Consider the following 14651-nt stretch of genomic DNA (forward strand, 5'->3'; position numbering starts at 1 on the left):
TAATCAATTTAAGAAATGTGACAGCAGCCAATTCTCATACCTTTGAGAATGCCATAATATGCACAATAAAAAATGAAAGTGAACATTTATAATAATTAGGATTTCTCTAAGCACTACAGTTGTGGAAATTGCTGCGAACTAAGGTTATAAGAGCCCGTAACTGAGGGAAGTGTTTCTTTCAGTCGTTTTCGCCTCTATTCGAAAAGTTAGCTTTTCCTTTTTTTTCTTTCTTTTCTTTGTGGGCGGATTTTCTCTTTTTTTCCTTTTCTTACCATTCTGTGACTTACTGGTTCTACCTGTGGATCGTGGATTCACGTACTGTGTCGTATTTGTTTGTGACAGTAGGGAGTTCAGCTTTTAAACACTGACACCAGAAAATCGCAAAACCAAAAAATAATTAATGTAGACTAATGAAATTTCGGAAATAAATTCGGCTAGTTAACACATTTAAGTATTAATATTGCAAGATCACAAGTTAACATACGTGCAAGATAAGTTATTGCAGATGTGAAATGCTGTATCATTAATAAACGGTGTAATCGCCAGAATGTTGAATGAAAGCATGCAAACTTGCATACATTGTATTGTACAGGTTCTGGAAATCAGCTGTGGGATGGCGTTCTATGCCTGTTGCACTTGGTCGGTCAATACAAGAACGGTTAGTGCTGTTTCTGGATGACGTTGGAGTTGTCGTCCGATGATGTCCAATATAGCCCGACTGGAGACAGATCTGGTGATCGAGCAGGCCAAAGTAAGATGTCGACACTCTGCAGGGCATGTTGGGTTACAACAGGGGTATTTGGGCGAACGTTATCTTGTTGGAATTCATCCCCTGTAATGCTGTTCATGAATAGCAGCACAACAGGTCGAATCACCAGATTGAGTACAAACTGCAGTCAGGGTACCTGGGATAACCACGAGAGTGCTACTGCTGTCGTACGAAACCGCTCTCCAGACTATAGCTCCAGGTGTGGGTCCAGCGTGTCTAGCAACGCAGACGATGTGGTCGCAGGCCATCACTGGCACCGACACAGAACTAGCATTCTTCAGAAAACAAGGCAGGCCTTCACCCTGCCCTCCACTGAGCTCTCGCTTGACGCCAGAGAGGTTGCAAATGGCGGTGGTTTGGGCTCAGTGGAATGCACGCTACAGAGCATCTGGCTCGGAGCTGTCCTTGAAGTAACCGATTTGTAACAGTTCGTTATGTCACTGTGGTGGCAACTGCTCCTGAAATTGGAACAGTCGACGCTGCGGAATGCGCCGCAGCCATACGCCTAACACGATGGTCTTCCCTCGCGGTAGTGCCACATGACAGTCTATAGCCGGGTCTTCTTGAGATCCTACATTCTCTTGGCCACTCGTGCCAGCAATCATGTACAGTGGCTACATTCCTGCCAAGTCTTTCTGCAACATCGCTGGAGAAACATCCAGATTCTAATAGCCCTATTAAACGATCTCGTTGGCAACTATCTCGTCGGAAACGAACAAGTCGAAAGTTATTAGCGAAAATCGTTCTGATACCTCTGACAGTGGAGTACATCAGTCAATTCTGTTGTTGCTCAGACTGTAGGATAGGCAACTTTCAGAGATGGAACTATGGATCAAAACAAGGAAAAAAGTGTAACAACATAGGATCTAAAATGCACACTTTAAGAGCCACGAACACTTGTTCGATAGAGGAGGGTCCCTTAACTGAAACTGATACATTTATCCTTCTCCATCTGTAACGTCAAGGAATCACCCTGCGTATAAATACAAACACAGGCGTCGGCGCCTGTAACTTCGACGCTCTGGTCCTTTATAACTAGCATAACGTCACAATAATGGAGCAAAACATTAAACATGGAGGTAATGAAAAGCCCGTAGCATTATAGTGTGCAGATGAATACATGAAGTTGAATTTAATTTTACTGAAACCGCCATAATGCCAATTCGAAACATGAGACCTTTGTATAATAATTTATTACGTCACGATCGCTTAGATACATAATAGAATATTCACAAGTCCATTCAAGCGAGAAGGTAATTGCGCACACAGCTGAAAAGTGTCCTCTGTTAAACGTAGCTTTGAACTTCTAAAATTCCATTGGCGCTTTAGAGATTCTGTTGTCCTCATGCTATTTTATTCTCCGAAAGTTAGTTCTTAAATCAGGAAATCGTTAATAGTTGTTGTTGACCGAAGACTGGTTTGGTACAACTTTCCACGGAAGTCTAACCTGTACAAACCTCTTCATCTGTGCATAACTACTGCTACCAATATCCACTTCCAACTGCTTACTGTATTACTGTATTCAAGCCTTGGTCTTGCTCTACAACTTTTAACCTAACAATGCCTTCCATTATCATCATTAGATTACTTTTCGCTTCCCTTATTTCAGTCCTGCTACCCTCAGAATTTCAAACAGTGTTTTCCAATCAACATTGCTAAAAGCTTTCTCTGAGTATACAAATGCTATAAATGTAAGTTTACCTTCCTTTAATCTATCTTCTGTGATAACTCATAGGGTCAGTATTGCATCGTGTGTTCCTACATTCGTCTGTAACAAAATCATCTTCCCCTGGGCCGGTTTCTATCATATTTTCTATTCTTCTGTAAATAATCCATGCCAGTATTTTGCAGCTGATGGTCTGGTAACATTCTCATATGTCAATACCTGCCTTGTATTGAATAGGTATTATTCCATTCTTACAGCCTCAGGGTATCTCGTTTGTGTAATACATATTGCATACGATATGGATCATCTCCCAAGGATCTGAATATTCTGCAGGAATGTCGTTTACTCCAGTGAACTTTTTTAGAAAGAAATCTTTCAGATCTCTGTCAAATTCTTCACTCGGTATCATACCTCACGTTTCACCTTCATTTACTTCCTCTTCTCTTCCTATAATACTCTCTTCAAATTTGCTTGCGTTATGTAGACCCTCCATGTATACCTTCCACCTATCTACCTTGCTTAGTATGGGTTTGTCACCTGAGCTGTTTATACTCATACAGGTGACTCCCTTTTACCCTAATGTCTTTCTAATTTACTTAAAAGCTGTATCTATGTTCCCAGAGTCCTCCATGTTTAAATAGCCTCGCATTTCTCACGTAGCTATATCTGTTTTGCCAATTTGCAGGTTTTATCATCCTCATTTTTGGACTACAGTATTCCCTTCTGTCAGCTTCATTTGCAGTATTTTTATATTTTCTGCTCCCATCAACTAGATTTAATATCTTGTACGTTATTCGAAGATTTCAAATGAACCTTGCACTTTCACCTACTTGATCTTCTGCTGACTTCACTATTTTATCTCCCAAGGCTACCATTCGTTTTTCTGTTGTGTTCCTCATCCTGATTCACTCAGTCGTTGTCTAATATTCCCCTCGAAATTCTCAACTCCAAGTGCCACCTCCTTAATATCCAACCTATCTACAGTTACATCAACTTTAGTCTGCTATCTTTAACCAATAAATTATGTTCTGCATGATATTAATTTGCCGAATTAGCTGTTATAATTTGGATTAAACCATCCTATTTCATACTGTTCACTATAACATAATTTCGGCTTGTGTAGCCATTCTCAAGTGCGAAGTATAAGTTATTAAATGCACTTTGGTTACATTTATCATACTTCTCTACGTCACACAGTCTTTGAAGCAGTGTGTGACAGTAAATATAAAGCCCGGTCAGTCACGCTCTGCTTCTAAAATGGTGTGACCTAGACAAGTATGGTAAATGTAACCCATGTATGAGCATTTAACAACTTATACTCGGCGCCTTAGAACTGCTACACAGCTGAAACTACCTAAAGTGAACAATGCGAAATAAAAGGATGGTTTAGTTCTAACAGTAGTAACCAATGCAGCAGACTGATATAATTCAACAAATTTATCACGGCTGTGGAATATTGTAGTGGGTTATGGCATGCTCCTAATTCCCTCTGAAAATGTTATGCAGTTTAAAATCTGGTTTTCAAATCTCTGTCTTCCTATTACGTTATCTGTTTGGAACTGTCAGGTGTCTCCAAGTCCCCTCCACCTATATAACGATCTTTCATGATTTTTAAACTGAGTATTACCAATGATTTAATTGTGCTCACTGAAAAATTATATCTCCACTTACTTTCCTCTCAGCCGTCTCTGCTCCCCTAGTACTTTTCCTTCTCTTCCTTTTACTACTATTATCGAATCCCAACCCCACCCCATCACAATTTTAGTCTCACTTAACTATAAGAATAGTTTATTTTACTTCATCATAGATTCTTTGACTCTCTTCGTCATCTAAGGAACTAGCTGGTATATTAACTTTTACTGCTTTCGAGGTTCTTCTCTGACTTGGCTACTACAACACGTTCACTATGCTGTTCGTAATTTATTTCCTACATTTTTATTCCCTCTTATTTATAAGGCTTCTTCCTGCAATACGTTGAAATGTCCCCTTAGAACAATTGTACACGAGACTGTGCTTAACCTGACACACAATATTATTTAGCGCAACGCAATCTGACTATCAAAGATCCCTGCAAAAGAATGGCCCTGAGTAACATTAAACTATACCTTTCAGAAATCACTTACTTCACAAAAATCTTCGTTACTCGAACTACTGCAATACAGCGAATCTGTTGCGACTGTGCAGGTGCACATTCACCATCGAAGAGTCTTGCGGAGAATATAGCAAGTCCATAAACCACCACTTGTCCACTCACAAAAAAAATTTGTTTGAAATGTCCTTAGAACCAGCAATGCTGTTATCCAGTCCCTTGCTGAATTATTAACACACGTGCAAACACTAACAGTCCCAACTTCTCACATATTGTCCATATACTATGACCAACAGAAATGTGTGCAGTGAAATGTAACTTACAAGTTACTTAATTTGATGAACTGGTGTCAATTACAATATTATAACATGAGAATACAATTACAAAGGTACAAAATACATCATTAAAAACATAACAATACAGATAACATTTGTAGTAATACAGGCTTTACAAAAGAATAGAAATAAACATATACATCAGTGTTACAGGAATTATGACATAAGTACATACATAAAAGATCAGAATAACTTGCGAAACATCAACTTCACACATGAGCATTAAAACAAAACAGAATAAATAATGTCTCAACATTTTTACAAAGTAAATAACATAGAAAAATTCTACAACATAGCTCTCATCAGCTAAACACATAAAGACAGGAAAAACACAAATACACAAGGGTACACAAACCTATAGAGGGATGACACAAAAGGAAAGGACAGGGTTTGTTTTACTGCAGTATTTTGCATGGAGATCTCCCTTCGTTCATCATTATTCCCAAAAAATCCTATCTAAGCCTGCTTTCTGTATTCTGTTCACATCCTCTGTCAAATTAGTTTTTCTCCACTGTACAGTATCCTTTATTTTCTTCCAAGTCATCATAGTTAGTTTCTTATATAGTCTACCCCTCTTAAGCTAACTTAAATCTACTGAGCTCAGATGCTAAACTAAGGGACGAGGCAATGCAGCAACATATAACAAATTAACACAAACAGCAATGCAAAAAAAAAAGAAAATGGAAAATTGCAAAGCAAGATACAGTAAATCTAAATTACCAAGCAATGCAACATTACAACTAATATGAGCCAATGTGCAGCAACAAGAAAAATAAGTCAGTAGTAAAACTAGCTTAACAGAGTAACACAATTTAAAATTCAGTAGCACTATGCCTGGCAAACAGCAGTAGCAACTTATATCTAAACATGACAAAGCTCAAGCAGAAAAAATATTACACTAAAATGGCCATGTCTAATACCTATGTCACATCTTAACACTAGAGTGATGCATCACGAGAACTTACACTAGCAGATAAGTTACCAAATCGTAAAGAAACTATTTATGCAATTCCTGTGAAGGGAAATGTCTATTTATGTGCCCTCGTTTTCTTGGAAGTAGATCATAAATTTCTTATTGACTGGATCTGTAGGCATAAAATAACTATATTAGTACATATATTAAATTTTTATCTTAACCAATGCTGCAGTGCAGCTAGAAACTAGATATTAAAGAAAATGAGCAAATATCTACAAAGGACGGCATGAAACATCATTCATTAGCCATATGGCATTTCATAATGCCATAAAAATTCCCTCAATTCTAGAGAAAGACGCTTGTCATAATCAGGTGTGCAGATGTAAGTGTGTCGTGTTTGCGGTGCTTTCTACAAAGGTATGTCAAAAGCGAGGATAATGGCCTCCCTTTTTTTTCTTTTCTACCTGAGCGTCTGAAAAGGCTTGTTCTCCAGGTGTCTGATGCAGCTGTGTGCCCACGACGCACGTGCAGGTGGTCACTTAACTTTCTTACGGAAATATTTACGACAGCAGCTTCCGCTACAGTGACAGTCTCATATAAAAATATTTCACAGGTCAAGAATTTGCATTGCAAATGTGTAGAAACAAAATCTTACTGCATAATACACATCGTTGTCGTAAAAATATCATAACATCTCAGTCAATTCTCAAAATCGTTGTAGCTTCCTCCAATAATTTCAAAACCTAAAAAAATTCTCTGCTTATGTCAAAAGTGTCATCTGCCTCAAACATACTTTAAAAATCATGATCTGATACCAAATACATCATTCAAAGCTCTCGTAGTATCACAATGGTTCCGAAAAAATATGAACAGTTCACAAAGTACAGACAAAATACAATTTCGTAAGTGTGAAGTAATCCAACTCTGTAATTGCGTAAACATGTGTCACTGATGTAGTAAAAAAAATATTTATCTCTCTGTTAAATGATCAGATAGGTGTGTAATTTGTGTGTTAGAGAAATATGGTACCGATGTGTAAAGTTGTATAAGCAAATACCATATTAGCTAGGGCTCCTTGTGCTTGCCAAACACATGATACACAAAGTAACCGTGTACCCCCCCGAGGATTATTGTAATTATACCCTCAGGTGTTACAGATTACAGCAATGGAATGAAATGTATCACGGAAAACTTTCTTTGTAATTCAAAAATCTTTAAAAATAAATGTTTTAAGTACAAAATTAATCACTCAAATACGTGTCCTGTAGCGCTATATGTGCGTCTTGCTGTAAGATCATCTCTGTGGAAGTCTCGTAGTTATTGTCCTCCGAAAGCTAAGTTGTGCAGAAGTCAATGTACTTACCTCATGATAAACAAAAGTGAAATGCTATGCGTATAGATATCTTACTTATTACGCTTATTGCCGTGATGAAGAAAGTACTGTGCTGTAACGTATTGTTGTGCTACAGAAAAGGCTGTCTCCTTGTAGCTATACCACAAAAGTTACTACTAAAACATGTTTTACTTCCCAGAATAATACAGAAAAACTGTGCAAAAATGAAACAGAAACACCGCAAACAGATTCTAAGTCTGACAAAGCATACTAGTAATGTAAAGTGAAAAGTTATATGGCAAAGACAAAGTTAAAAGGCAGATTATCTTTCAATAAACGGTTTTACATGTGAAATGTGGTGTAAACCTTTACTCTTCCTGGTACGCAGAGTTTCAACTTTAACGCAATTATCATGTGGTATACGTCGGTGAGGAGTGCTAAAATTTTTCTCAAGGTTGGCGTCTATGTTATTTTTCTCTGAGCCATCCGGCGCACGCGGAAGCCTGCGGTGCAAGTCATTGTCTATTTCTTTGTTGGCGCGCGTCGTTACTGGGATTAGGAGACCTAACTTCCACAAATTCGCCTTGCCGAGAGAGCCCAGCTCTGTTAGAAACCCGCCAGTTCTGATGAAATTCACGTCTGTCGTTTTGTCGGTAGTTTACATAGTTTCTTGTTTGTCGGTCATGTGGTGGAGACTTTCTCCCTGAATTACCACTGCCCGGTGGACCGTTGCGTCTGAAGTTATTCTGTCTCCCGTGATAATAATTGTTCTGGTTGCCAAATTGTCTGTTTCTATGAGTGTCTCTGTCATATTCATTTCTATGGAAATGCGATCTCTCTCTGTAACTATTACTCTGCCAGTGGTTGCCATACGGGTGGTGTCTCTTTTGGTCACGATTTACTTTGTAAAAATAGCCTTGTCGCGTCCAGTTATTATTTCTGTCATCGCGGAATTATGACGGATGTGCCCTGTAGTGATTGTTTTTCTATTTTCGCATCCCGCGACTGCCTGTGTCAATTTCTAATTCTTTTAGGAGTCCCTGAAAAGCTTCAATGTCATCTTTGCAACGTCCTGCTAAAATAATATGTCGTAAATGTTCAGGCAGTTTGATTAAGCAAATGCGGATGAGTTCTGAGGGGCTGTATGGGTTTGAAAGATACTGATTCTTATGCAACATGTCTTCAAAATACTTCATAAGACTGGAAAATTCAGATTGTTCGAAACGTTTCATCATTATGATGCTATGTTTTACTCGATCTTGTGTGGCTTGAGACCAATATGCTGAGAGGAAGGCATGGTAAAATTCTCCTTCACTGTGGCAATCGTGAATGACCGATCGCATTCTTACAGCTGGTTCATTCTCTAAGTAGCCACACATAAATTCTAATCTGTGTTCTAATGACCAGTTGGGAGGAAAACAATGAGAGAATTGATGGAGCCACGCTTGTGGATGAATGTCGTTGGCAGAATTCTTAAACGTTTTGAATTTACGTGTAGTAATGAACAGCTTATAGTCAAAATCATCGTGTCGGTGAGTAGCATATCGGTCATTGTTACGTCGTGTCGGCGGTTCCATCTCAAAATTCGGTGTACCTTGCCAATTTCTTTCATAATTTCCGAAGTGCCCTGAATTATTATTTTGTGGCTGTTCCGTATTTCTATGTCCCTCTTCCCGTGTTGGAGCGCGAGTGTCCTCTGAAATATGTAATTCTTGTATTACCTGCGTCAACTGATCTTGTACTTCCCGGATTTCTCTTTTGTACTGTGTATTGATTTGATTTTGATTTTGTTTGAATTTTCTTATTTGTTCATACTCTTCAGTGTCAGTGAAGGCTACGGGTCTTGTGTCATTCAGATCATCATCTACCTTTGTAGATAAGTTAGTGACCTGATCCGAAAGTTCGGCTACTTTCTCCGATAGTGTACTTATTTCCTCCATGTGTCTTTCTGAACCAATTTTCAGGGTAACTACTGTGTCCTTTAAATTTTCCTGAGTTTTTGCAAGTTGCGTAACCGAATCGGTAGATGCAACTGAGTCAATTTTAGCTTGCAAGGTCTCATGATTTTCATGAACAATAGTTTGCAGTTCTTTTATGGCTGCTTCGTGATTCTGTAATGCATTTTCATGACGCGAAAAAATAGGTTGGAAATGCTCACAAATTTGTGTTTTTACGTCATTACAGACCTTTTGACATTTCGATTCGATGTTATGTAACTCAGTGGTTAAATCTTCACGTGTTTGTTCAAGTGTGGTGTCTAACTTTTGAAGATTTTGTTCCATTGTGTCTAACTTTTGAAGATTTTGTCCCATTTGTTGCATTAATTGTAATAACAATGCATTAGTGTCTGGAATCTGTTCCTCTACGCTTTTCGGCAGTGCATTTGCACCAGCAACATTCACATTTTGACAAGCAGAAAATGTGTCTTGACTTATTTGAGAAAACGGTGAGGACCCAAAACCCAAGTCTACAGTATTTGCAATATTGTGTTCTGTCATTTCGGATTCCTGAGGCGAGCTGTTGCCGACCGATCGATCGATAATGCTTCCCTGTTCACTACCTGTTTGACTGTCTACACCATTATTTGCCGCCCGCTCCATTTCCCTATGCACAATTACCAAATTACTACTTCTAATGTCTGTTAATTCACTACCCAGTGGTGCTGATAAGCTACGCTCGTCGTCACTATTATTTCTCAGTTTACTTTGGAGCCGAGTGTTACGTTTTTCACACGCCATTATTGTCACAATATTTCACACGACAACACAGAAAAACACAATTTGAAGAGGAAAAATAGGGGAACACATTAACATAGCACTGAAAATAATATCTAGTTAATTGTAAGCGTAGCTGCGAAATACTTGGTGCAAATCTACCTGCATGCCACAACTGTTTTACTGCACAATAATGAAAGACTGCAACTACAAAGGAGATTCTCTCTACAATTACGCGCTAGCAATAAACAAAATCTACGCTAATTACACAAACTACAAGAAAAAATCAGAAGATTCCAGTGAGGTATCCTAGGCTAAGGGTCGACATATGAAACGTCCCCTTAGAACAATTGTACACGAGACTGTGCTTAACCTGACACACAATATTATTTAGCGCAACGCAATCTGACTATCAAAGATCCCTGCAAAAGAATGGCCCTGAGTAACATTAAACTATACCTTTCAGAAATCACTTACTTCACAAAAATCTTCGTTACTCGAACTACTGCAATACAGCGAGCGCCACTATTGCCAGCTAAATAAAAGATTCAAACTACAGAAGGCACTAACTACTGATAGGGATAGTTAGCAAATGAAAGATATTAATAGAGAACAAACAATGTATTTACCTTAATAGTCATAATATATATAGCAGTTCATGACAAATTACAAAACTCCGCCATCTTTCTCCCCACATCCACCACTGCTGGCGGCTCACCTCCAACTGCGCAACGCTACGCGCTGTTCACATCCAGCTGCCGCTGCCCAACACTACAATGGCAGACAACAATGCAAACTAGCCACAGGCTGCACACAGCACAGCTAGTGATTTTCATACAGAGCGCTACGTAACGTTGCCAATAAGAAAATATAAACAGCCTACTTACAACGTCCTTTTGATTTTGTATTGGTAACTCTTTACTGACCCGACCAGAAGTTTGTTCGTCCTACCAGTATACTTCACTAATTTTCACCATATTTTCAACCTACTCATTTCCCTTTTTAAATTTCCTAACTCACCTTTTTGATTAAGGAATCCAACATTTCATGCTCTGACCCCTAGACGTCAGTTTTGATGACAACATCCTCTTGGGTAAGTATCCACCCAGAGATCCGAATGAGGGACTATTTTACTTTGGGAATGTTTTGGAGAGGAGGATATCATCATTACTAAGCCTGGCAGTATAGATGCATGACCTTGAGAAATTCAATAGCGGTAATTTACCCTTTCTTTCAGTACTTCGCAATACCAACATAGCAAGAGCATGCTGGCTAGTGTTACAACATCAGGTCAATCAATCATCAAGACTAATGCCCCTGCAACTACTGAAAAAGCTGCTGCATTTCTTCAAGAACCACATATTTGTCTTGCCCCTCCACAAATACAACTCAGATGTGGTCTAACTTACGGTACGGATATGTGGTGTGTGCGGCGTGAGTGTTTTCGTACGGTATAACTGCATCTGTGTTATTACTGATTATTAAATAAATGAAACCCAGTGCAGATCGACACCTAGGACAGTAGAGACGAATCACAAGCTTGGAATTTTACAAGGATGGGAACGAAATCAACCGCACGCTTTCAAAGGAACCATCCCGACATTTGCATGGAGCGAATTGAGAAAAATCACAGAAAACCTAAATCTGGATGGCTAAACACAGATCTGAATCGTCGGGCTCCAGAATTAGAGCTCGGGGTGCAAAGCACTCCCCCACCTGGCTCGGTAAGTTACCGTTGGATTCTGCACCGTCGCGCTTGCATACGTAAACGACCTTGCCTACACAAGCAGGTCACATCGCGTTGACGTAGTTAATGTAAAATTTCCTCGTGTATGTTCAAAGCCTAAAGGCGGAAGAATCAGCAATGATCAACGACATAAGGATGCAGAAGGCAATGGAAACCACTGCATTAAAGACACGTAACGTGTATTCACAGGACATGTGGCCTGTAATTGAAGAAGTGTCATGATGATCTCTCCATTGGCAAAAGATTCCGGAATAGTCCCCCATTCGGATCTCCGGGAGGGGACTGCCAAGGGGGAGGTTACCATGAGAAAAAGATTGAATAATCAACGAAAGGATAACGTGGGCGGGGCGTGGAATGTCAGAAGCTTGAACGTGGTAGGGAAACTAGAAAATCTGAAAAGAGAATTGCAAAGGCTCAATCTAGATATAGTAGGGGTCAGTGAAGTGAAGTGGAAGGAAGACAAGGATTTCTGGTCAGATGAGTATCGGGTAATATCAACAGCAGCAGAAAATGTTATAACAGGTGTAGGATTCGTTATGAATAGGAAGGTAGGGCAGAGGGTGTGTTACTGTGAACAGTTCAGTGTCCGGGTTGTTCTAATCAGAATCGACAGCAGACCAACACCGACAACGATAATTCAGGTATACATGCCGACGTCGCAAGCTGAAGATGAACAGATAGAGAAAGTGTATGAGGATATTGAACGGGTAATGCAGTATGTAACGGGGGACGAAAATCTAATAGTCATGGGCGACTGGAATGCAGTTGTAGGGGAAGGAGTAGAAGAAAAGGTTACAGGAGAATATGGGCTTGGGACAAGGAATGAAAGAGGAGAAAGACTAATTGAGTTCTGTAACAGATTTCAGCTAGTAATAGCGAACACCCTGTTCAAGAATCACAAGACGAGGAGGTATACTTGGAAAAGGCCGGGAGATACGGGAAGATTTCAATTAGATTTCGTCATGGTCAGACAGAGAATCCGCAATCAGATACTGGATTGTAAGGCGTACCCAGGAGCAGATATAGACTCAGATCACAATATAGTAGTGATGAAGAGTAGGCTGAAGTTCAAGACATTAGTCAGGAAGAATCAATACGCAAAGAAGTGGGATATGGAAGTACTAAGGAATGACGAGATACGTTTGAAGTTCTCTAACGCTGTAGATACAGCAATAAGGAAAAGAGCTGTAGGCAGTACAGTTGAAGAGGAATGGACATCTCTAAAAAGGGCCATCACAGAAGTTGGGAAGGAAAACATAGGTACAAAGAAGGTAGCTGCGAAGAAACCATGGGTAACAGAAGAAATACTTCAGTTGATTGATGAAAGGAAGTACAAACATGTTCCGGGAAAATCAGGAATACAGAAATACAAGTCGCTGAGGAATGAAATAAATAGGAAGTGCAGGGAAGCTAAGACGAAATGGCTGCAGGAAAAATGTGAAGACATCGAAAAAGATATGATTGTCGGAAGAACAGACTCAGCATACAGGAAAGTCAAAACAACCTTTGGTGGCATTAAAAGCAACGGTGGTAACATTAAGAGTGCAACGGGAATTCCACTGTTAAATGCAGAGGAGAGAGCAGATAGGTGGAAAGAATACATTAAAAGCCTCTATGAGGGTGAAGATTTATCTGATGTGATAGAAGAAGAAACAGGAGTCGATTTAGAAGAGATAGGGGATCCAGTATTAGAATCGGAATTTAAAAGAGCTTTGGAGGACTTACGGTCAAATAAGGCAGAAGGGATAGATAACATTCCATCAGAATTTCTAAAATCATTGGGGGAAGTGGCAACAAAACGACTATTCACGTTAGTGTGTAGAATATATGAGTCTGGCGATATACCATCTGACTTTCGGAAAAGCATCATCCACACAATTCCGAAGACGGCAAGAGCTGACAAGTGCGGGAGTTATCGCAAAATCAGCTTAACAGCTCATGCATCGAAGCTGCTTACAAGAATAATATACAGAAGAATGGAAAAAAATTGAGAATGCGCTAGGTGACGATCAGTTTGGCTTTAGGAAAAGTAAAGGGACGAGAGAGGTAATTCTGACGTTACAGCTAATAATGGAAGCAAGGCTAAAGGAAAATCAAGACACTTTCATAGGATTTGTCGACCTGGAAAAAGCGTTCGACAATATAAAATGGTGCAAGCTGTTCGAGATTCTGAAAAAAGTAGGGGTAAGCTATAGGGAGAGACGGGTCATATACAATATGTACAACAAGCAAGAGGGAATAATAAGAGTGGACGAGCAAGAACGAAGTGATCGTATTAAGAAGGGTGTAAGACAAGGCTGTAGCCTTTCGCCCCTACTCTTCAATCTGTACATCGAGGAAGCAATGATGGACATAAAAGAAAGGTTTAGCAGTGGAATTAAAATACAAGGTGAAAGGATATCAATGATACGATTCGCTGATGACATTGCTATCCTGAGTAAAAGTGAAGAAGAATTAAATGATATGCTGAACGGAATGAACAATCTAATGAGTACACAGTATGGTTTGAGAGTAAATCGGAGAAAGACGAAGGTAATGAAAAGTAGTAGAAATGAGAACAGCGAGAAACTTAACATCAGGATTCATGGTCACGAAGTCAATGAAGTTAGGGAATTCTGCTACCTAGGCAGTAAAATAACCAATGACGGACGGAGCAAGGAGGACATCAAAAGCAGACTCGCTATGGCAAAAAAGGCATTTCTGGCCAAGAGAAGTCTACTAATATCAAATACCGGCCTTAATTTGAGGAAGAAATTTCTGAGGATGTACGTCTGGAGTACAGCATTGTGTGGTAGTGAAACATGGACTGTGGGAAAACCGGAACAGAAGAGAATCGAAGCATTTGAGATGTGGTGCTATACACGAATGTTGAAAATTAGGTGGACTGATAAGGTAAGGAATGAGGAGGTTCTACGCAGAATCGGAGAGGAAAGGAAGATGTGGAAAACACTGATAAGGAGAAGGGACAGGATGATAGGACATCTGCTAAGACATGAGGGAATGACTTCCATGGTACTAGAGGGAGCTGTAGAGGGCAAAAACGGTGGAGGAAGACAGAGATTGGATTACGTCAAGCAAATAA

Source organism: Schistocerca cancellata, chromosome 1 (genome assembly GCF_023864275.1).
Source record: "Schistocerca cancellata isolate TAMUIC-IGC-003103 chromosome 1, iqSchCanc2.1, whole genome shotgun sequence".
Classification (NCBI taxonomy): Eukaryota; Metazoa; Arthropoda; class Insecta; order Orthoptera; family Acrididae; genus Schistocerca; species Schistocerca cancellata.